This window comes from Panthera onca, chromosome B3, assembly GCF_046562875.1.
Source record: "Panthera onca isolate mPanOnc1 chromosome B3, mPanOnc1 haplotype 2, whole genome shotgun sequence".
Lineage (NCBI taxonomy): Eukaryota > Metazoa > Chordata > Mammalia > Carnivora > Felidae > Panthera > Panthera onca.
The window spans coordinates 145,128,885-145,151,239 of record NC_138344.1 but is presented as its reverse complement, the minus strand read 5'-3'; the positions used below and the strand labels follow the sequence as shown (position 1 = coordinate 145,151,239).

The 22,355-nt window shown below is 63.4% G+C and overlaps 3 long non-coding RNA genes and 1 other non-coding gene across 4 annotated transcripts; 2 read left to right on the top strand and 2 right to left on the bottom strand.

Moving 5' to 3' along the window:
* Positions 1-322: 322 nt before the first annotated feature.
* LOC132668551 (uncharacterized) lies at positions 323-4,404 on the top strand. Its single transcript, XR_009605616.3, has 3 exons — positions 323-900; positions 2,831-3,160; positions 3,826-4,404. It is a non-coding gene; the product is annotated as an uncharacterized LOC132668551 (long non-coding RNA).
* Positions 2,624-2,708, top strand: TRNAR-UCG (transfer RNA arginine (anticodon UCG)). The gene has a single exon. It is a non-coding gene; the product is annotated as a tRNA-Arg (tRNA).
* Positions 4,405-10,661: 6,257 nt separating the features above from the next.
* LOC132670382 (uncharacterized) lies at positions 10,662-14,351 on the bottom strand. Its single transcript, XR_009606646.3, has 2 exons — positions 11,315-14,351; positions 10,662-11,230 (listed from the first exon to the last, which is right to left on the bottom strand). It is a non-coding gene; the product is annotated as an uncharacterized LOC132670382 (long non-coding RNA).
* Positions 14,352-15,091: 740 nt separating this feature from the next.
* LOC144616518 (uncharacterized) lies at positions 15,092-17,101 on the bottom strand. Its single transcript, XR_013555877.2, has 3 exons — positions 16,650-17,101; positions 15,641-15,839; positions 15,092-15,483 (listed from the first exon to the last, which is right to left on the bottom strand). It is a non-coding gene; the product is annotated as an uncharacterized LOC144616518 (long non-coding RNA).
* Positions 17,102-22,355: the final 5,254 nt, after the last annotated feature.

Genomic DNA, 22,355 nt, shown 5'->3' with positions numbered 1-22,355 from the left:
TGGACCCGGTCTTCCCAGCGCCCACAGGTGGCGCGTGCGTGAGCCGTGGCCGTGGTCGCGCGTGTCACTCTTGGCTCCACCATCTCAGGACCCTGGACCTTGGGCAAACCCCTCCCCCCGCCCTTGCCATCAATAAACAGGGACTCGATCGGCACCCTCTCCATCCCGTTCTGGGAACACCCCGTGACCAAGCGCCGCGTAAGCCTCACGCCCGCGTAAGCCTCACGCACCGCGTAAGCCTCACGGCCGCCTGGGTCCCCCCCCCACCCAAGCCCGGCCTGCAGGGACGCGCCTCCGTTGCCTGGGAGACGGAGGGGGCCCCTGCCACAGGACGTGGGGCAGAAAGCCAGGGCCCGGGGTCTACACGATGACGGTCGGTCGGGAGCAGCCCGGGCGGGGGTCGCCGTGGAGGTCCCTGGGTCTCCGTGCTCCGCGCGCTCAGCGCCAGCTGCACGGGGGTCCCCGCGGGCCCTGCCAGCAATGAGGCCCTTGCCAGCAAGGCTGCCTCTGGGCGTTGGTGGGGGCCTCGGGCCAGGCCCGAGTCCCGGGACCCAGGGAGGGGAGTCCACAGTCGGTCACGGGCCAGGAGCTCCAATGCCGTTAGAGAGAAACCCAGTTCCCGTGGGCCCTAGACTTCTCGTGGGACCGCGTTCTTCAGACCAGACCCCGAGCCAAGGACGCACGGCAAACGATTTCTTAAGAAGCCAGTGCTCCCGGAGACGGGGAGGCGGGCCGTGGCCGGGGAGCACGGCCCAGCCCCGCCTGAGCCCGAGGGAGCCCCGGGGGTGAGCGGTACCGTCTCCGGGTTCACCTCCCAGGGCTCCCACGCCCCAGGGCCCCCAGGTTCAAGGACCGAACACCACTGGTGCCTCGTCCCCATCGGCCACGGAGGCGGTAAAGGTGGGGGAGGCTTGGTGGAGAGAGTGCGTCTAGGGTGGGCAGCACTGACTCTGAGCCCCGCCTGCGGACCCCACGGGCTGTGCCACCATCGCGTGTGAGCCCTGCACACCTGCAGCCTTGCTCCCAGCGCCCCGGCTCGGATTCCCTTCTGCTCTTTGCCTCCTGGCCGGTGCCCATGCATTTCACAAAGCACTGGGGTCGAGTGGCACCCTCGATTCACGAGTGCGTGTGGCAATGCTGGTTCCTGGTTCAGCTTGAACAGTGGTCGTAGGACCTTAGCTGACACAGAATCCCCGGCTCCTCCTTCTGTCCCTGAGGATGGCGGGGGCCTGGTTTCGCGCTCTCCCAGGGCTCAGCCCGCCGGTCCCGCCCTCTGCCTTGGGCGCCTGTGTCGTGGCTGAGGCCACACTGGCCGTGGCGTCCCGCGATTTCTTCCCCATTTTCTTTTCTTTTCTGCCATTTTTCTTTAACCCCCCGAACTCTGTTCTTTTCGGTCTTGTTTTCCTCGCTCCGTCCGAGCCCACCCGCGTCCGGCTGTGTCTCAGCGCCGTCTCCCCACTCTGGCCCCACCCGGCCGGCGTCTTGGGGCCCTTCTTGTTCTTACACCTGTTTCTCGAGCCTGTTTTCCGCTTCTTCTTGTCTGATCGTTTCTTATTTAAGCCCGTGCTGGCTTCTGCGGTTCCTGATTTTAAGCAACAAGATGAAGAGTTGGTTTGCCCTCTTCAGGGTCCCTCCCTGAGTGTCTGTGATGCACCCCCCCTTCTGTGTTTGCTTCCTTTTCAGGCAGTATTTTTTTTAAGTTTATTTATTTATTTTGAGAGAGAGAGAGCAGAGGAGGGGCAGAGAGAGAGAAGGAGAGAATCCCAATCCCAAGCAGGCTCCACACTGTCAGCACAGAGCCCAATGCGGGGCTTGAACTCACAAGAGGTCATGAGATCATGACCTGAGCTGAAACCAACAGTCAGATGCTTAACTGACTGAGCCCCCCGGGCGCCCCTCAGGCAGTATTTTTCATGGGTCCTTGTTTGTTTTTGTGTGAAGGGAGTCCTCCCTCAACTAGCCATGTGCAGAGTTGAGGGCAGTGGGTCTGGGACAAAGCACCCCTACCCCGGGCGGGGGCTCCATCAGTGCCCGTGACCTGATGGCCCTGGCGGGTCTGCCTCGAGCCCCAGGGGGCCTGCGGCTGCCGTATTTCCTGTTTTCCAGGAAGATAGAACTCTCACCTCCAGGGAGGAAAAGGGAGACAACTTTGTTAGAAGTTCACTTCAACATGACCAGACCGGTTCTGTTGGGTGGGTTTTCGTGGCCTGCCTCCTTCTATTTGCCGGAACGAAAACAATAACCAGGAAAATACGAACCCTTCTCTCCATCGTGCTTCCCATGACGTTTGCTGCAGACACGCATGGCCTGTTCTGGGGCTTCCGTGGCAACTGTCGTGGACTGAACACGAGTGCCACCCCCGATCCATAGGTCGGAGGCCCAGCCCCCGGGGTGGGGGGAGCGGGAGGTGGTTAGGGTGAGGGGTCCAGTGTGTGGGACCCCACGGTGGGCTCAGCATCCTTATAAGGAGCAGGCGGGACCAGAGCTCTGTCGGCCACGTGAGGACAGGGAGACGTGGCCACCGTGGACGAGCCAGGAAGTCCTCCCCAGACAGTGGGTCGGCTGGCAGCTTCCTCTTGGACGCCCAGCCTCCAGATCTGTTAGAAATGAGTGCTGACGGGGCGCCCGGGTGGCTCAGTCGGTTGAGCGTCTGACTTCGGCTCAGATCACCATCTGGCGGTTCGTGGGTTCGAGCCCCGCATCGGGCTCTGTGCTGACAGCTCGGGGCCTGGGGCCTGCTTCGGATTCTGTCTCCTTCTCTCTCTGCCCCTCTCCCGCTCAGGCTCTGTCTCTCTCTCTCAAAAGTAAATAAACATTAAACAATTTTTAGGAAGGAATGTTGCTGCCGAGCCCCCGTCTGTGCTACTCTGGTGTAGCGGCCCGTCCTGGCCAGCGCTCACGCTCAGCCCTTAGTCCGTTCAACACCGTCCTGGCGCACGGCCTGGGTGCGGTGGCCACAGAGCTCCGGGCTCCGGCCACACGGCACGGGTGGGACACGCCCGGTCCTGCCCGCCGGGAGTCCTCTGTCCTACCCTCAGCCTCCTCGCTTCCCAAGATGGAGACATCCACACCACGGCCCCTACCAACAGCACCACATCCGTGTCCTGGGGTAAATACCGGCCGGGGCCACCTCCGCCAGGGCGCCAGCTCGCTCCCGCAGGTACGTCCCGTACTCACTACTCTTCAAGAACATTTCCGGAACCTCACCACTGCTCCCCACCCCTGCCTCGGCCCCAGGCCCAGCCGCCTCCCCCGGCCAAATCAGTAGTGCCCTCACTGGGCTCCAGCCCCCCTCCTGTTCAATCAACTCTGCCCTCGGCAGCCAGAGCGACCCTCACAGTGGAGTCCGACCCTCATGCCTCCGCACTCGGGTGTAGAATAAAATCCACATTCCTCAGAGCTTCACCGGAGCCTGCGGATCGGGCCCTGCCCGTGCCTCCAAAAGCACCACAAAGCATCCACCACGCACCGTGTCAGCCCCATGGGTCTTCTTGTGTTCAAACATGCTGAGCTCCTACCGCCCCAGGGCCTTTGCACTTGCTGTTTCCCCCGCCGGTGTCCTTCTCTAGACTTTTGCAAGCTGCCCTCCCTCTCTTCAGTCTTTGTTCAACTATCACATTCTAAGAGAGAGCTTCCCAGATCTGGAGTGGCTCCCACCACCCCCCCATTCCTGCCCTGCTCTTTTGTTCATCACGCTCAATGTCTGAAAGTCTATTCCATTCTCTTCTCTTCTCTTCCTTTCCTGTCCCTCTTTTTTCTCTTTCACATTACTCTTCCCCATCTGAGCGGAGCCTGTGCACCCCCCGCCTGCCTCCCCTCCACCAGGACGTCACCCCCGGCAAGCACAGCCTGTCTGCACCGGCAGCTGAATCCCGCCGGGCCAGGGAAGGTGCCCGTCACTAGCCGGAGATCTCTTGGCATTGGCGAATGAAAGGCATGTTCAGGAGGAACCATAGCTCATCTGGGCTTTGCTAAGAACGACGGAGCCCACGGCCCAGCAGAACGGCCCCAGAGGCACGGCTGACAGGAGCACCCACTGGAGACGAGGGACAGAAAAAGGGAGACTCGTTTAGACAGCGTGATACCCTGGAAACTTCCGTGTGGTTCTCTGGACCTACTCACCGTTCTCCAACCTGCTCTGGACCCCCAGCGGCTGACCTGCATGGGCCACACGAGCGACCCCCATATCCTTGGCCGGTGTGAGGGGTGGCCCCCCCCCAGCTGGACAACTGGACAACACTGAGGCAGTTTGGGCTTGAAAAATCACAGACCCCGGGGGCCCTAACATACTTCCTAAGCCGCTGATTCCGAACAGTTGGTTAGCAGGCAGTTTCCGGCTAATTTGCAAATACTTCAGATGTTAATCCCATTTTTTCCACTAGGAATAAGCGAGCTTTTAAATTAGCTTTGTCTTGTGGGGTGGTGACTTTTATTCATCATCTTAGCTTTCGCACCACTTCCCGGAGTCAGTGGGGGGAACCTGGATGTAGAATTTGCCAGAAGATTTCAGAGGCCAGTGTTTCCAGGGACCCTCCAGTACACCTGCTTGGCCTTATTTTCCAGGGATGATGCCCCTTCCTCACCCGGCCAGGCATGGGAGGACAAGAGCAGTGTTGGGGGGCAGGGGGGGCCACTGGCGGGTCACAGGACTGGCCTCTGGCCCGGCCCCCGCATGGCTACGGAGCATGTGACACGTGGGAATGGCCCACCGGTGACCGGACCTCACCCGTGACCTGGCCCACCTACCTCGCAAGGCTGGGAGATGCTAACTGGGGACCCGTACGGGGCCTGCTGCCTGTGGGACTCTCCTTCCCCTTTGCCATCAGGAGCATAGACAGCCGAGTCCCAGGTCCCCTCCCTGCAGGAGCAAGGGCTGTGAGGTGGGCGACACTTCAGCACCTGGGGGCCTAAGGGCAGACCCCAGAGCTGGAGGTCGTGGGAGGGGTCCAGAAGGCCAACCAAGAGGCCCCAGCAGGGCTGTGCAGAGGGCGGGGGTGGGGGGAGATCTGAGGGGGAGGCCACAGAGGGGTCACTGTGAAGAGGTCTCTGGAGACCCTCCACACACACCCAGGAAGGGAAGTCTGGGTTTGGGAAGAGCCCTGGGCCCCAGACGTGCCGTCAGCCCAGCGGCCCGGAGGCTGAGGTCACACTGTGTGCTCAGGCTCAGGGCCGCTGGGGGCTGGGATCAGGAGCCCTGTCCCCCACCCCTCATCTGTACATGGACCGTCACCCCTAAGGCTTCCTGGGGACCACAGTGACACCAAAGCCATCACCACGCGTGGCTGGAGCCGAGCCCAGGCGGTAACTGGGGACAGAGGCGTGGCGAGGACGCACCTCCGGGCCCCGGAGCGGAGTTCCAGCTGGCGCGTTCCGTGGGTGCCCGAGAGGGCCAGCCGGAGGCCGGTCCTGACAGTGGGGTCTAGACGGGACGGCCTCTCCCAGAACGTCAGGTCTTCAGGCCCAGGCACCTCCGTGGCTGCTCTGGATGCCGGCGTGGGGCGCGGAGGGCGCCCCAGGCTCCACGGAGGTGGGTCCCGCGTGCCGGCCTTCCTACCGAGCGCCCCACCTCCAAGGTGGGGACCCAGCCGGGAGGGGCGAGGGTGCCCAGATGGGCGGGGCGGCCCCCGGGCTCTTCCCACAGCAGAACAATGTTTTTTTGAGAGACAGATGCTCCCAAGCCTCGGGCCCTGCAGGCCTGGGCGCCTGCCTCCTAACACTGCCCGGCAGGATGTGGGCTCCATTAACTCTGCGGCCGCGGTCACCCAGTGGGGTCAGCGAGGGCTGCAGAGTCAGGCTAGGCCAGCTGTGGGCTGTCACAGGTCCCACAGGTCAACCGAGGTGGCTGCGAGGTTGATGGGGGCGGGGCACCTAAGACCCCCAACCCCTCTCTGGAGCCACACCTCTCGGAGCCACGCCCCCTGGCCGCACCCTTCCCACACCAGCTCCTGCTGCCCACCCAGACTCGCCGCCCGGCTTCCGGTGTCCACATCACGCAGGCCAGGAGCCGGAGGGTCTGGTGAAGGCCACCTTGGCCGGGGGTCAAGGGCATCAGGGCAGAGGTGGGTCTTACTCAGAGATTCTGGCCCTGGCCCAGGCTGCGGTGTCCCCAGAGACCCCCACGGCCCAGGCTCTACCCCCTAGAGGCCCCCACAGCCCGGGCTGCACCCCCAGACCACCTGGTCCTTATCGAGGCACACAGTCTCCCCCCTTGTCGCAGCCTCCTTGCACACCCAGCATTGAACCTAGCCTCTCCTCAGGAACCCCCCAACACCCCCAGGGACTTTGCACGGCTGCTCCTGCTGCCTAGAGACTTCTCTGGCTGCAGGCCTTGCTGGAGCCACTTGCTGCTGGAGGCCCTCCCGCCCCCCTCCCCGCTCAGGTTCCTCCACCACACCCCAGGCCCCCAGCCCTTCCCGTCAGAGCACGTCTGCAAGAAACTTTGCCCGCTTTCCCCTTTAGACTGTGACCGCCTCCCCTTCTGCTGCGGCCCGGGCGCCCAAAGGAACAGGGGGGGACCGTGGGGCACGGACCGCCCTTCCCCAACGGGACCCTGCTGCCAGGTGTGGGCAGGAGGGGAGGGGAGCCTGGGCCCGGCTGGGGCACCACGGCGGGCAGGGGAGGGGAGGAGCAGGTGGCTGAGAAGTCATCACAGGCACGGGGATAGATAGGACCCTGCGTGAGACCGGGGTCCGGGACCCTGGCACCTATTCCATGGTCCTGTTGAATTTGGCTACAGAACCCAAATCCAGAGGCAGAATTATGAAGAATTTCAAGCTGCCATCTCCTGTCCAAGCGTGGGACCCCGCCGCACGCCCGTGAGGGTGGCCCTGCTCAGGCATGTCGGTGAGCGGGCCACACGTGGTCCCCCTTCGGGCCCTCGCCTGGCCCTGGCTGTGGCCCAGCCGCCTGCCTCCCGACAGGCCCCCGGCTACTTTTCGGTCATCTCTGGTTGCTCTTAAACCTTCTGGATGGTTCCAGGAAGTCGCTCTGTGGGCGGACGGATGCCACAGACAGGCCTGTGCCAGCTGACGGGCCCGCACCCCGTTCCCTCGGCTCCTGTAACAACAGCAAAACGCGCAAGAACAGCCTGCCGTTGACAAAGAGGTTCTTGTAAGAACGGCCAGTGCGTCATGTGCGCTAAAGCCCTCAAGCTGTTCCTGCCGCAGTGAGCGAGCACGGTGGCGCCTTTCCCTGGGAGGGGGGCCAGCCAGAGGCTCCCGTGAAGGCAGGGGGCTTGACAGGGGGGCAAAGCCGCCCTGAGCGTTGCCGCGGTGCCGGCCCCGAAGGTGACCCCACGCAGCCCCCGTGCCGTGCCCTCCACTGGGGCAGGCCTCCTGTGAGAGCTGGGCACGGCCTCATCAGGCAGGCGTCCTGGGCTCCTCTCCCGCTCACTCACTCGGACACAGCAGCCGCCTCTGGGGACCCAGACTCGTAGAGTGTTAGAAACACAGGCGCAGGATGTCCCGGAAGTTTCCAGAAACCACAGCCTTGACCCAACTGCAACGTGTTGAGTGCTCCTGGGTGCCAATGCGGTCCTCCTGCCCCCGGCGGCTGTGCCCCCGCCCCCTTTGGAGGAGGGGGTGGATGGGGGTCTGAAGGAGCCCAGGCCACAGGGCTGGCGAGGGGCAGCCGGGACGTGTGGAAGGGAGGGTCCCTTCAATCATCACCCCTCCCCCAGTGCAAGGCTGCAGCAGCGGAGTCAGGCTCTCCAAGTCCTGGAAACAGGACGCCCGAACCCCAGCTGGCCCACCTCAGAGGAGATCCCCAAGGGCTTCTGACCTCTGGCCTGAGCGTCCCTTTCAGGGCAAAGTGTCCGCTCATACAGAACTTTCCAGAAAAAGACCGCAAAGCCTGAGCGTCCCTTTCAGGGCGAGGTGTCCGCTCACACAGAACTTTGCAGAAAAAGACCGCAAAGCCTGAGCGTCCCTTTCAGGGCGAGGTGTCCGCTCACACAGAACTTTCCAGGAAAAGACTGCAAAGCTCCGTGGTGGCCACGACCGTCCACACGAGCTCCTGAGGGCCGCCAGAGTCCCCTCTTCCCACACTCTCCTGGAGGCGGGCTCATGGCCCAGGGCCCACATAGGCTTCTGGAACATGGCGCAGGGGCCCCGACAGACCCAGCCAGGGCCAAGGACACCAGGCCCCACCACAGCTCTGAGGACGCAGTGCCTGAGCGGCCCGGCATCGGGGGTGAGCCCTCGGATGGGGGTCTCGGTAGACTGCTGCCCTCGGGCTGGGTGTCAGGCCCGGTATGAGATGCAGGGGGCAGTCTGCTGGCCTCTGCTCGCATGTGGCTGCTGGTGGCCTGTCTGCCTGTGTCCCATGGAGCGGAGCCGGCCAGGAGCCTACCCCGGCCCGGCCCGGCCCGGGTGTGGGCGGCCTTGCAGGCAGGTGACCCCAGGTGAGCGCCAGCAGCCATGCCCAGCGGGGACTGCCTGGACGCGGCAAGCCTGCTTGTCGCTAATTTATTGCAAATTGTTTGGGAAAGCCGGTTTAATTAAAATCTAAATGAGCCTCCCAGGAGGGCCCGCTCCCCCGGCCCCAGCCGGCATTAATGAGGAGAGACGGGCGTTTCTGGACTGGCGTGGCTTTCATGTTTTTGTCATCCGAAGCCCCCGAGATAATACAATTTATTCATGGAATTCACACTCCAGTGGTGTGAATAAATGGCGGGCTGGGGTACATAGAGAATGTCGTGCAGTCCCAAAGCAGAACCGAGCAGTGATCCGGGGACGGCTCTTCCCGTCGTAAATTGGGGCGCCGGGGAGGCGCTGAGGGGGAGGCAGGGGCCCCCTGGGCGGCGGGTCGGGGCGCGGCCGCTTTCTGGAGGTGCCCAATAACACCCTGGGAAAGCAGTCTTCTGGCTTGTCTCGGGAGGACACCGATGGACCGAGAAGCAAGGTGTCCTTCAGCGGCCCAGGCCACGCCAGGGCCAGAAATAGCCCACGGGCAGGCGCCCTCCCAGGCCAGGCGGGGGGGCCTCGCCGTGTGCCCCCCTCCTCTGGAGCCTCGGTTTCCCCATCTGCCGTGGGAGGCGCCTGGACCAGCGATCCTGCAGGGCCCGTCTCCCTCCGAGCGTCTGTGTTCTGTGAAGCAGACTGGCAAGTACCCAGCACTGTAGGGCGGGATGTGCTGGCTTGGGGTCCCACCAGACCCACCGGTTCTTCCTCCACCCGGTGTCCACCCAGAGCTGACGTGACCCAGGGAGCGGCTGTGTGGGGCTCTGAAGGCATACACCCCCACGTGCCAGCCATTCGCGCATAGCGGGGGACAGGCAGGTGGCACGGCCTCCAGGGCGGAGGTCAAGGAGGCCTGCTCCAGAGACAGACAGCTGGGCACAGGTCCCCAGCCCTCGTCCGCGTCTCGGCCGTCAGCCTCGGCTGTCGGCTGGGGAGAGTCACGTGGCCCCCGTTCCGGCGACCCTGACGCGCTCCCGTGCAGACAGCGAGTCCGGGACGGGCCCCATAGCGGCCCCTTCCTCGTTGCCGGTGCCTGTCCCTTCCCCGGGCGGCGCCCGGTCTCACGGACCTCGCCTCGCCCACCCCCACTGCGAGCGGGTGGATGGGCGGACGGGTGCACGTGACACCCGGCAGGCTGGGGGGGTCTCAGCACACCCGAGGAGCTCGGCCACCCTGTTTTGTCCTGGGGCCCCGTGGGTTTAAAAGCTGCAGCTGCCGAAGGGAAGAAACCAGCCTTGTCTTAAGATCCCGTCGCCAGCTCCAGGCTCCCGTGGGCTCCTCAGACGGCGCTGGAACAAGACGTCGTCTCCAAGCGTGGCGGGGCGTGGCACCTCCGTCACCGCCTGGGGGGGCAGCCGGACCACGCGGCCCGCCCCAGCCCGCTCCCCTCCGCGGGCCCGCCCACCCGTCACCCGCGCCGAGGCTGCGGCCCAACACGCTGTGGCGCTTTGATCGGGGCCTCTCCTGTGTTGCGATAAATAATTGAAGCTAAACCGCGTGTGTCGAAGTGGGTGAGCCTCGTGCGGAGGGGAACGAATCCGCACGGCCTGAGCCGTCGTTCTCCGGAGACGCCGTAAAACGAGGCCGCAAGTGAGGACGGGGCCTGCCGCCCGCGCTGCCAGAGGAGGGGGGGCCCGGAGCAGACGCCGGCCACCTGGAAGGGCCCGGGGGCCACCTGGAAGGCGGGACGCTGCGGCTCCGCCCGTGGCTGCCTGGGACAGAGGAGACTTACCAAGCCCACCGCTGGCTTCGTCTCCCGCCGGGGCCAAGGGCCGGGCCTCGGGACCCACCAGCCCCGTGGGGCTTCGGGCTGGCTGCCTGGCACGCAGGCGTGGCCCGAGAGCCGTGGCACCGCTGTCCTGGGACGCGGCCGTGTTTGTCCAAGCGGGCGGCGCAGCGAGCGGCTTCTCCAAACGTGGTTCCAGCTGCCCGGCCAGGCCGGGGACGCGGAGAGGGCCCGGAGGCCCGGCCACAGACTGTGAGCCGTCCTCTCTGCCTGGGCCCGGGGACGACGCGGGCAGAGGGCCCCGCGCAGGCCAGCCGACCGGGAGCCCGGGGCCGGGGGAGCCGCGAGCCCGGTGGGCGGGAGCGCGTCGTTAGACCCTGATTTACGCTTACTGCCACGCGCCCAGGTGCTCCTCTGCGTTAAGTACACTCACCGGTTTTTTATGCAAGGTTGAACAACTTAACGGCCTGAGCGAGTCGGATGACAAGACTTTAATTGCTATTTATCTCCCCCCGTCCCTCAGGAGAGTACTGTGCAGGCATTCGGAGAAGTAGTTCATAAAACAGGAAAGAAAGCAATTCACAAAGTTCTGTGCACACTCACCTCCCGAGCATAACATGGAACCCCCCCGCCCCCACCGGGAGGGCTGTCACCATCTCCAGGGTCCCCAAGGCCTTGCAGGGAGCCCCCGGGGGGCAGGGAGAGGAATCCCCGAGGGCGAGGCCAGCTGACCAAGCAGGGGCGTAGCGCTGAGAATCCAACAGCCTGTCTCCGACCCCCCCAGACTCCTGGTTTCTCGTTCCCCCATCCTGCACCGAGGGTCCACAGAGCGACCAGCACGTGCCAGGCCCTGCTGCCCGCTGCCCCCGAGGACGCCGACGGCCCGTTGAGGAGTGGGTGCCGGATGGGGGAGGGAAGGGGGCCCCTGGAGCCCCGAGTGTCTCTCTTCCTGGGCGGGCGGGGGGATCCCAGGGCCGCATGATCAATACCGTCGATACTTGGCCGCGGTGAAGACGTGGGACGCCTGTCTGCGAGAGCGTTTTGTCTGGAAAAGGCATAAATTCCGGCGTGGGGGATGGGAAGGGAGGCAGAACAACAGCGATCGTCATTTGTTAGCCAAGGCCCCCACCTCGCCTTCGGGGCCGCGTGACAAACAGCTTCTTAAGAACTCTACATTCAGGAGGCCAGTGGAGATCAATCTCCTCTCCTCTCCGGCTCCCGGCGACTCCGAGGGCTGCCTCTGCGGCTCCGTCACTCGTCACTCGGACGCGCTCAAAGGACTCAGTGAGGTTAGACTTTCCCGTTTAGAAATCGCTCAGGACAGCAGGTTCCCCAGAAGAGCCTCCCAGCTGACACCTCTCATTAGCCGCCTCCAGGAGGGCCTCCGGGCCCAAGTGGAGGAGGACAGAGGAGGACGCTGTGGGGGGCGCTGCTTCAGAGAGGGTGGGGGGTGGGGCGCCGGCTGGAGTGCTGACCCCCCCGAGGCAAAGTCGGCCTGACCTTCGGGCCTGTGGCTGTGCTCTGGGCACAGACCTCGGGGACGGACGAGTTTGTACAAACGTGGAGACTGAGTCTGCAGAGGGCCTCCGGAGCTCAGGACCTCCCCGCCAGTGCCCTCCAGATCCTACCCCCCACCCCCCCCCGGGAGCCTTTGCTCTGCAGCCGGGCCTGGAGCTGGCCCCTCACGGTCCGTGGAGGACAGGAGTGCCAGCTGCCTAAAGACAGGAACCAGGCTCAGACCTCAGGGGCTCCCACAGACGTGCCTACATGTGCACACGCATACACGCACAGGTACACGTGTGCATGCACGTGCCGACCACACACACTCGCAGGCACAGATGTACACGCAACCTCGCACCCCCACGCGTGCCACGCACCCCCACGCGTGCCACGCACCCCCACGCGTGTGCACAAGCACGCACAGACAGCCTCACACATGCAGTGTGTGTGCACACAGCCCCGTACACACAAGCACCGGGAGCAGAATCAGGCAGGCGGGACTGGGGCCGGCGAAGGGTGACCCGGCCAGGCCAGCAGAGGCTGACAAAAGCAGGGAGGGACGAGCTCCTTGTGACATCATGTCTCAGGGCGGGCGGCTCCTCACGCGGCCTGGACCTGCCCCGGGAGGGGGGGCGGGGCACGCCTGGAGAGGGAGCTGCTTGGCCAAGGTCTGGGGTAGGACCCAGGGCGTGCAGGCGGGAGGCCAGGCTGGCAGGATGCACGCAGCTGGTTACCAGCCGCAGCTGGGCCAACGGCTGGGGGGGTGGGGGGGCGGCTTCTCTCAAAGGCCAGCCGCCTCCGCCCCCGGCCCGGCCTGGCCCCTTGAACAGGACGCGAATGAGAGGGGAGGGGAGAGGCCCCTGGCGGGGGATGGGCGAGCCGCAGATGAAAGGCCTTTGAGGATGGGGGAGGGTGTCGCGCTCGGCAAAGGAAATATTGAAATGAAATCATTTCCCAGGGTTGGGGGAACTTTCCGGCCTAATTAAATAGCCGAGACTCTCGCGGCCTGCTGTCAGAGAGACGCGCCCGGGGGAGGGAGGGAGCAGATGCCGCCCTTGGAAGAGGGGGATTAGCAGGCTGCCTTCCTTTGATGCCCCCCCACCCCCACCCCGGCTCCCAGGGGCGGAGGGAGCAGCCATCGCGCACTAATTAGGGCCGGAGCCTGCCACCGCCTGTCCTTAGGCACAAATCCATATTCACGTGCTGGGGCGGCGAGGCCCCTCTCACTCCTGGGCCACCAGCTCCACGGCCACCGGCCCCTCACGCCTGTCTACAGAGGAAGACATGGCTGGTGGCCCGAGGGGGCAAGAGGAGAGGTCAGCGCAGGCCCGGGAGGAGCGGCCCGAGGGCCTGGGAGCTGAGTGCTCGCCCCTCTGGCTCTGCCCGCCCTCCCCACCCCAGCCTGCGCCCGGCCCCAGGGTGCAGAGGGCAGGCTTGCGGTTCTTGGCTTCTTGCGGGCGGACAGCACCCTTGACTTAGACCTGGAAGTTAGGGCTGAGTTCCCCGCGAGTCAGGGAGGCGGAAGGAAGGGATTTGCAGACCCAGTGTGAGCATGGAGAGGGGCACGCCTGGTCACCGTGAGCGGTGGCTGCGGAGTGAGGCAGGGGTGCAGAGAGCAAAGAAGCCCCTCCTCCGGCCTCTGACGCCAGAGCCCTGACCCCAGACATCTCCCCTGGGAGAAGCCAGGGAGCCAGGACCCCACAAGCCGGCTCTGAGAGCAGAGGCCGCAGCAGGGCAGAGAAGAACCCTTCCTGCCCCATGGATGAGACGACGGCTGGGATGCGGGCACTGTGGCTGCACGCAGCCCCGCTGTCTCAGCCCCTCATCTCCCTGTGGCTCCGAGAGCCAGGGAGCCCCGGAACCCCAAACCTGCCGTTCCCAGACCTGCAATGCCAGAGGCGCCTCGAGGCCTGAGGCCCCAGCTGGTCCCCCGTAATCGGCACGCAGAGGCACAGGGGTGAGGCCATTGGCCCAAGGTGGCACCACTGGGCCCTGAGGCTTGCCCCCGACCCCCCACGCCGGGAGCCAGAGTCCCTGGGCCCCTGGCACGGCCTCCAGCATGACCGCCAACCCCTCGCTCTGAGAGAAGTGCGTGAATGAGCTCCTCCTCCCCTCCCCTAGGACCGTGAACCTGGCAACGGGTCGCCGTGTGCCCAGGCCGCGTCCTGGGGGTGGGGGGGTCACTGCAGGGCGGGGCACAGCCATCCTGCACCCAGCGGGCATTTCGTGTTCCCCACACGCGTGGCGAGGCTCCTGGGGACAGGTCCCGGGCGTCCGTCTGGGGTCATCTCACCCGTTCGAAGGGTCTCCTTCAGCATCTATGTTGGTGAAAAATTCGCGTTTTCTTTTATCTGAAAATGTCTTTCACTTTCATTCTCGAAGAACAGTTTTTCTGTTTATAGGATTTTTTTTTCCCTTTTAGTACATTAAAAATATCTCCCGCTGCCTCTGGCTCTGTTCATTTCTCACGAGAAGCGAGCATTTACCCAACTTATCGCTCCCCCGAGTGCCGTGTCGCTTCTGGGCAGCTGCTTCCAAAAGTTTCTCTTTGTCCTGCTCTCCGGCTGTAACGGGCTTTGACATCATTTCCCTGACTTGGACTGACCGGGGTTTCCTGAGCTCGTGAAATTTGTGAAATCGGTGTCTTCATTCAAATTCAGGCAATTTTCAACCACAATTTCCTTAAAAATAATTAAAATGTAGGGGCTCCTGGTGGCTCAGTCGGTTAAGTGTCTGACTTTGGCTGAGGTCATGATCTCACAGTTCATGGGTTCGAGCCCCGCGTCAGGCTCTGTGCTGACGGCTTGGAGCCTGGAGCCCGCTTCGGATTCTGTGTCTCCGTCTCCCCGCCCCTCCCCCCTTCACTCTGTATCTCTCTCTCTCAAAAACAAACATTAAATTTTTTTTAAATAATTAAAATGTAAACATTTCTGCTCTCTGTTCCCTCCTTTCTGAGTACACAAATATCACACGTGTCAGATTTATTCCATGGGTCTTGGAGACACTGTTTTTTTATTGGGTTCCCCCCGCCTTTTTTTCCCCTCTTCTTCAAATTAGACAATTTCTGTTGCTCTCTCTTGAAGTTTGCTCTTTCCTTCGCTGTTTCCATTCTGGTATTGAGCCCATCCCATGAACTTCCATTTTGGATTTATATTTTTCAGTTCTAGAATTTCCACTTAGCTCTTTCTATCAATTTCTATTTTCTACCACAATATCCAATCTTTTTATTTGTTATGAACATATTTTCTTTTATTTCATTGGGCACAGTCATTATAACAGCTTTGAAATCCTTCTCTGCTTAGTTCAACGTCTTAGTCACCTTGGGGTTAGTCTTTATGATTGTCTTTTTTTTTTTTTTTTTTTGAGAACAAGCCACATTTTCTCCTTTCCTCTTACCCAAAAATGTTGGATTGCATCCTGGGTTTTGTAGACATTCCACTGTTGGACCTCAAGACTGAAATGCATTGGTATTCATTATTTTAACAGGCAATTCATCTGGGGTGATTCAAACTAGAAGATGTCCCTCTAGGGTGGATCCCACATGGCCGTGGCTGGGCTGCTTGGGGTCCGCCCTGCCTGAGTGTGGTTCAAGAGCCGTCCGGAGACAACACGGGGGTTTATACACACGTCTTGGGACCCACCCCTTTCTGGGATTGTCTCTTACCTTTCTGTGGTTGAGGCTGCCTTAGACTCAGTTCTCTGGTTTTCAAGCCATGAATACTGCACACTTTTTGTTGGACTTTGGACGATGTTTGTGACCTGCGTGGTGTGAACTCGGGGCTGCCCTCAGGCCGGAAGCTGTTAAAATGGGAACGTTCCTCAGTTCTGGTCCTTTCTCCTAAAGGCTGACTCCTGCCTGTTGTTCTCCCGTGACTTCAGCTACTCGCTCTAGTATCTGTTTGGTCCAGTGTTTATATTTGTTGCCTCTGGGAGAGTCGGCCTGATAGGAACTTACCTGGCTGCTACCAGAGTCAGAGCTCTGAGGCTTAAGTCTAGGTTCCCCGATCGAGCCCAGCAGCCTTCCCCCAGGGCTAATCTAGTCCTCCTACTGAGATCCTGGCCCTTCTGGAATCTCTCTGAATGCCTTGCGTGTTGCTAAGACTGAATCGTGTCTCCCACAACATCTGGAGGTTGAAGCCCCCGTGTGGCTGGACCTGGGGAGAGAGTTTTCAGGAGCTTAAATGAGGGTGTAAGGGTGGGGCCCTGATCCTACAGGACGGTGACCTTACAGAAGAGGAGAGTGTTTCTCTCCCCACCTGCCACGTGAGGAGCCAGTGAGAAGGCGTCTGCAAGCGGGAGGAGCCCTCAGCTGAGCCCGACCACACCAGCACCCGGAGGTGGGGCTCCCGGCCCCCAGAGCTACGAGGAGCAGAGGTCCATCGTCTAAGCCACACGGTCTGCGGCGTTTCATTCCGGCAGCCCAAGCCGGTTAATGCCGGTGTCGGAAAGGTTTTCCCTCTCCGGCTGCTCAGAACTCACACGTGTCCGGAGAGATTTCTAGAGCTGTTCCGTGGACAGCCCCTCCTCTGTGGCCCTCTTCCCCACAACACCCCAGCCTCTCAGCCTCCCCAGCCCCTCAGCCTCCCCAGCCCCAGTCCGTACCTCCTCACCTCGGCGGACGGCTTCCCAGGGGAAAATGGGGCTCCCCTCCCGCCTCCCTCCCCAGGGGCCCTGCGCTGCCCGGTGCCCGATGTCTGTAAACGCTCGCTTTATGCCCTTTGGTTGGTTTGCGGCTGTTAATGGCAAAGTCCCTTCGGCTTCACTGAACCTCGAGCGTGACGCGCGCGCCCACGGAACACGGACACGATGTCAGATGGCTCGCGCAGGTAGCGCACAGACAGAGCCCACCGGTGGCCGGAACCCGCCCGGAAAAGGACACCCCGCCCCCCCCCCCCCCCCACGCTGCAGGCGCCCATGTCCCGGCTTCGAAGGCGGGCACTGTGTTCACTTCCAGCACCACTGACCAGTGTCCGTGGCTTTGACGTTCGTGGAATGGGGTCCTCGCGTCCGGCCTCTAACCCGCTCTGTTGCTGAACTTCCAACATGCTGCTGCATAGAGCGAGGTAGCCACTGGCATGAATGGTTTCCGGCCTTCCGCTGGACGGGTGCCCGGCCTGGGCGCGTGCTCACCCCACCGCGGGCTTTGTGGTTACTTCTGGACTTTAGCCATTGAAAACTGCTGGAAACATTCTCATACGTGTCTTTTGGTAGAAACACGCGTGCGCTTCTGTCGGATCCATACCCAAGGTCGTAGAATTTTCCCAAAGCTGCCCAGCACGTCACAGTCCTCCTCGCCAACGCTCAGCCCTTCCTCCCTTTCCTGGCGTCCGTCGGGGGAGGTGACATCACGTGGCGTCAGGACTGCCTCTCCCTGTGAACTAGGAAAATCGAGCAATTCCCTTTTCACGTCCTTAGAGGACATTCGGGCACCCCTCTTGCGAAATGCCAGTTTAAATAGTTGGCTTGGTTTTTTTTATTATTATTTTTTTAATGTTTATTTTTGAGACAGAGAGAGACAGAGCTTGAGTGGGGGAGGGACAGAGAGAGAGGGAGACACAGAATCCGAAGCAGTTCCAGGCTCTGAGCTGTCAGCACAGAGCCCGATGCGGGGCTCGAACCCACGAGCCGTGAGATCATGACCCGAGCTGAAATCGGACGCTTAACCGACTGAGCCACCCAGGCGCCCCAATAGTTGGCTTGTTTTTTCGTCCATTTGCTCACCCCTTTTTAAAATTGTTTGAGGGTTTTATGCGGTTGTAAATCTTTTGTCAAACATGTATCGCAAATATCCCCCTGACTGATGTCTCTTAATTGTAATGTGGCCCAATTGATCAGTTACCTCCTTTATAGGTAGCGCTGTTTCGGTCCTGTTCAAATTTTCTTTTTGAGTCTTAAATCACGTCCACGCTGAGAGGATTCTGAATTACGATTCCTCCTTGCGACGTACCTCCTGTTCTTTGTTCTAGCAGCAAAGTGACAGGCAGACCTTTTATTTCTTCATATAAATCATTGATAAGAACGTTCGACAGCCCAGGACTGATGTCAGAGTCCTGCGGGAGCCCGCTGGAGCCCTCCCTCCAGGGTGACACGGGGCCATTAGCTAACTCCCTTTGTCTCTAATTCCCTGTAACAGACAAAATGCACCTAACAGTTCATCTGGGATGTACTTACCATTTCATCCTCAAGGATAACACAGCACATTTGGCAAATGCCGTGGAAATCACAACAATAACGGGCCCTCATCCGCCGGGCTAAGGACCATGACAAGAAAAGAAAATGAGGTTAGTCTCACACGATCGCCTCTTGGAAAACCCATGCAGTCAGAGGGCAGATCTAAGGGGGGCTTCCCAGCGACCTGAAGCTGGCTGGATTCTCCCCTCTTCTCTGGGACTAAATGTGCTCTGAGGTCTGATATTTTAAGAAACTGGCAGGGCCCTTCCAACCACAGAGCGGTCCCCTGACTGCGGAGGCCGGTTGCCTAGTAACCACCTGTGATGATGTCATCACCTCCAGCAGAGCCCGGTACGAGACCCAGGCAGTGAGGGTCCCCGGGAGGGTCTGCCCCCCGTGGAAAGGAAGGAAAGGGTCACTGCGGATGCCAGCACAGGCCAGGGGGAGCTCCTGGGGGGGGGAGGCAGGGTGTGATCTAGGCTCAGGGCTGCATCAGCCCCAGCAGAGGCTCCGGGACACGGCCAGGAGGTAGGTGGGTAAGGGGTCATGTGGGTGGGGTGGGAGGAGGGGCCGCCGCCCTAAAGTCTGGAAGAACGGAAGGGGGCCCCCAGGAGAGAACCCCCCCCATCTGGCAAAGGAGAGATTCCCCCAAACAACAGAGCGGGCGACACCGAGCACCCCAGCTCGCTGGGACAGGCCCGAGGAGCCCTGTGGCCCCGGGCCTGTTGTTAGAGTCTCCATCGCTCCCGGGGGCCCAGGGCGGGCCCTGAAGACGTGGTCTCTGTACCATGAGCACCAAGCTTGGGGCTCCAAGTCCCACCGCCTCTGGGGTCCTGTGGCAGCTCCGAACAGGGCCTATCCCAGTCCTGATGGGCCCACAGAGAGAGAAACAGGTCACAGAGCTGCAGACGTGTCTGAGGGCCGGTCTCCGAGGCTGCAGACAGAAGGGCGCGGGCGGATGTGACCAGCAGCCCAGTCCACGGCGCCTCAGACAGACATCCGGGCCCCGGGCGGCGTGGCAGACCGCGGGAAGGGGTCAGACAGGAGACCCCTCGTGAGCAGGGCTGGACCCTGAAGCCCCATCCTGCGGGACTGGGAGCGGGGCGGCGGATCAGAGGGCCCCGGGCTCAAAATCATGCAAATAATCCAATTACTCCAGGCCATTTACTGATCCGGCAAATCGAAGGGGAATAATGGACAGAAGTAAAGCCACGTCCGCTTCCTAAGGGCCTCGCCTCCTGCTTCCCCACGCCCCTGGCTCCTTCCAGGCTCCCCCTGCACCTGTCCCCCGTCCTGCGAGGGGGACCCAGGCTCCCCCTGCTCCCCCATCCCCCGTCCTGTGAGGGGGACCCAGGCTCCCCCTGCTCCCCCGTCCCCCCTCTTGCGAGGGGGACCCAGGCTCCCCCTGCACCCGTCCCCCGTCCTGCGAGGGGGACCCAGGCTCCCCCTGCTCCCCCGTCCCCCGTCCTGCGAGGGGGACCCAGGCTCCCCCTGTTCCCCCGTCCCCCGTCCTGCGAGGGGGACCCAGGCTCCCCCTGCACCCGTCCCCCGTCCTGCGAGGGGGACCCAGGCTCCCCCTGCTCCCCCGTCCCCCGTCCTGCGAGGGGGACCCAGGCTCCCCCTGCACCCGTCCCCCGTCCTGCGAGGGGGACCCAGGCTCCCCCTGCTCCCCCGTCCCCCATCCTGCGAGGGGGACCCAGGCTCCCCCTGCACCCGTCCCCCGTCCTGCGAGGGGGACCCAGGCTCCCCCTGCTCCCCCGTCCCCCGTCCTGCGAGGGGGACCCAGGCTCCCCCTGCACCCGTCCCCCGTCCTGCGAGGGGGACCCAGGCTCCCCCTGCTCCCCCGTCCCCCGTCCTGCGAGGGGGACCCAGGCTCCCCCTGCTCCCCCGTCCCCCGTCCTGCGAGGGGGACCCAGGCTCCCCCTGCACCCGTCCCCCGTCCTGCGAGGGGGACCCAGTCTCCCCCTGCACCCGTCCCCCGTCCTGCGAGGGGGACCCAGGCTCCCCCTGCACCCCCGTCCCCCGTCCTGCGAGGGGGACCCAGGCTCCCCCTGCACCCGTCCCCCGTCCTGCGAGGGGGACCCAGGCTCCCCCTGCACCCCCGTCCCCCGTCCTGCGAGGGGGACCCAGGCTCCCCCTGCACCCGTCCCCCGTCCTGCGAGGGGGACCCAGGCTCCCCCTGCACCCCCGTCCCCCGTCCTGCGAGGGGGACCCAGGCTCCTCCTGCACCCCCGTCCCCCGTCCTGCGAGGGGGACCCAGGCTCCCCCTGCACCCCGTCCCCCGTCCTGCGAGGGGGACCCAGGCTCCCCCTGCACCCGTCCCCCGTCCTGCGAGGGGGACCCAGGCTCCCCCTGCAACCCCGTCCCCCGTCCTGCGAGGGGGACCTCCTATCACCCCTGCTGAGCTGTGCCCACTTGTGTCACCTTACCCTGAGGCCTGAGTCTGCAGCCTGGCCCCCCCACCCTTCCTGAGCCCTCTCGCAGACACGCTGACCCGGGCCCTCCATCCACACACCCTCCTCTCTGCCAGCCGGTGTCCTTCACGTTTAGGGGGTGCGGCAGGCTGGTTCGTGGCCCCAAACGTCCTGACCCCTGTCACCTGTCAACGTAGGGCCGTCCATGGCGAAGTGAACCCTGGCTCAGTGTGGTCACAGGGCAGGAGGGGTGAGGACAGACGTGGCCACTGGGTCTGCGGACGGACGGTGGGCCTCGGGCCAAGGATGCCTCCAGGAGCTGGAAAAGGTGTGGAAATGACTCCCCGGGGCCCTACCAGCGAGGCAGACCCTGCCCTCCAGACCGCAAGGCAGTCACGGGCTGTGGCTCCAGGGCAGAAAGTTTGCAACAACTCCTCACAGTGGCTGCAGGGACCTCGTACGGGACCAGCCGCCGTCCCTGCAGGACGTCTCCCCCCCACCCCCCACCCCCGCCAGCCCCCTGGCCCGCCGCCCTCCCCGGGGCTCCCTGCAGGGCCCGCCCGCGCCCCAACTCAGGACTCGGCTGGAGGACGGACAAGGAGAGGAGCGGCCGCGTCACGGCTCCCCGCTCAGGCCTTAACTGACAGCAGGAAAACACACATTTGCTGTGGTGACCTGTGCGGAGTTAGACGCTTGTGTTATTTTAATTAAGGCTTGTGACAGATGAATCTCAATAAAGCAGCTGTTCTGGACGATGCAGGTGTATAAATAAAGAAAACATTAGGAGGGGTGCCGGGCTCCCGGAGCTGCGGCAGACGTGTCGGCAACAAACCCTCAGAGGAAAGGGATCCATCCTGGCTGTCCGCAGGTGCGAGGGATCTAGGCCCAGGTGAGGACGGGAGCCCAGGGGAAGATGGGAGCCCAGGGGAGGACGGGGCCCAGGGGAGGATGGGGCCCAGGGGAGGATGGGAGCCCAGGGGAGGACAGGGGCCCAGGGGAGGATGGGAGCCCAGGGGAGGATGGGAGCCCAGGTGAGGATGGGGCCCAGGTGAGGATGGGGCCCAGGGGAGGATGGGAGCCCAGGTGAGGATGGGGTCCCAGGTGAGGACAGAGCCCAGGTGAGGATGAGGCCCAGGTGAGGACAGAGCCCAGGTGAGGATGAGGCCCAGGGGAGGATGGGAGCCCAGGTGAGGACGGGGCCCAGGGGAGGATGGGAGCCCAGGTGAGGATGGGGCCCAGGGGAGGATGGGAGCCCAGGTGAGGACGGGGTCCAGGGGAAGACAGGAGCCCAGGTGAGGATGGGGGCCCAGGTGAGGACAGAGCCCAGGGCAGGACGGGGGCCCAGGTGAGGACAGGGGCCCAGGGGAGGACAGGGCCCAGGGGAGGATGGGGCCCAGGGGAGGATGGGAGCCCAGGGGAGGACAGGGGCCCAGGGGAGGACAGAGCCCAGGTGAGGACGGGGCCCAGGTGAGGATGGGAGCCCAGGGGAGGATGGGAGCCCAGGTGAGGATGGGGCCCAGGGGAGGATGGGAGCACAGGGGAGGACAGGGGCCCAGGGGAGGATGGGGTCCCAGGGGAGGATGGGGGCCCTGGGGAAGATGGGAGCCCAGGGGAGGACAGGGGCCCAGGGGAGGACGGGGCCCAGGGGAGGACGGGGCCCAGGGGAGGATGGGGCCCAGGGGAGGATGGGAGCCCAGGGGAGGACAGGGGCCCAGGGGAGGACGGGGTCCCAGGGGAGGACAGGGGCCCAGGGGAGGATGGGGCCCAGGGGAGGATGGGGTCCCAGGGCAGGACAGGGGCCCAGGGGAGGATGGGGCCCAGGGGAGGATGGGGTCCCAGGGCAGGACAGGGGCCTAGGGGAGGATGGGAGCCCAGGGGAGGACGGGGCCCAGGGGAGGATGGGAGCCCAGGGGAGGACAGGGGCCCAGGGGAGGACGGAGCCCAGGGGAGGATGGGGCCCAGGGGAGGATGGGAGCCCAGGTGAGGATGGGGCCCAGGGGAGGATGGGAGCCCAGGTGAGGATGGGGCCCAGGGGAGGATGGGGCCCAGGTGAGGATGGGGCCCAGGTGAGGACGGGGCCCAGGT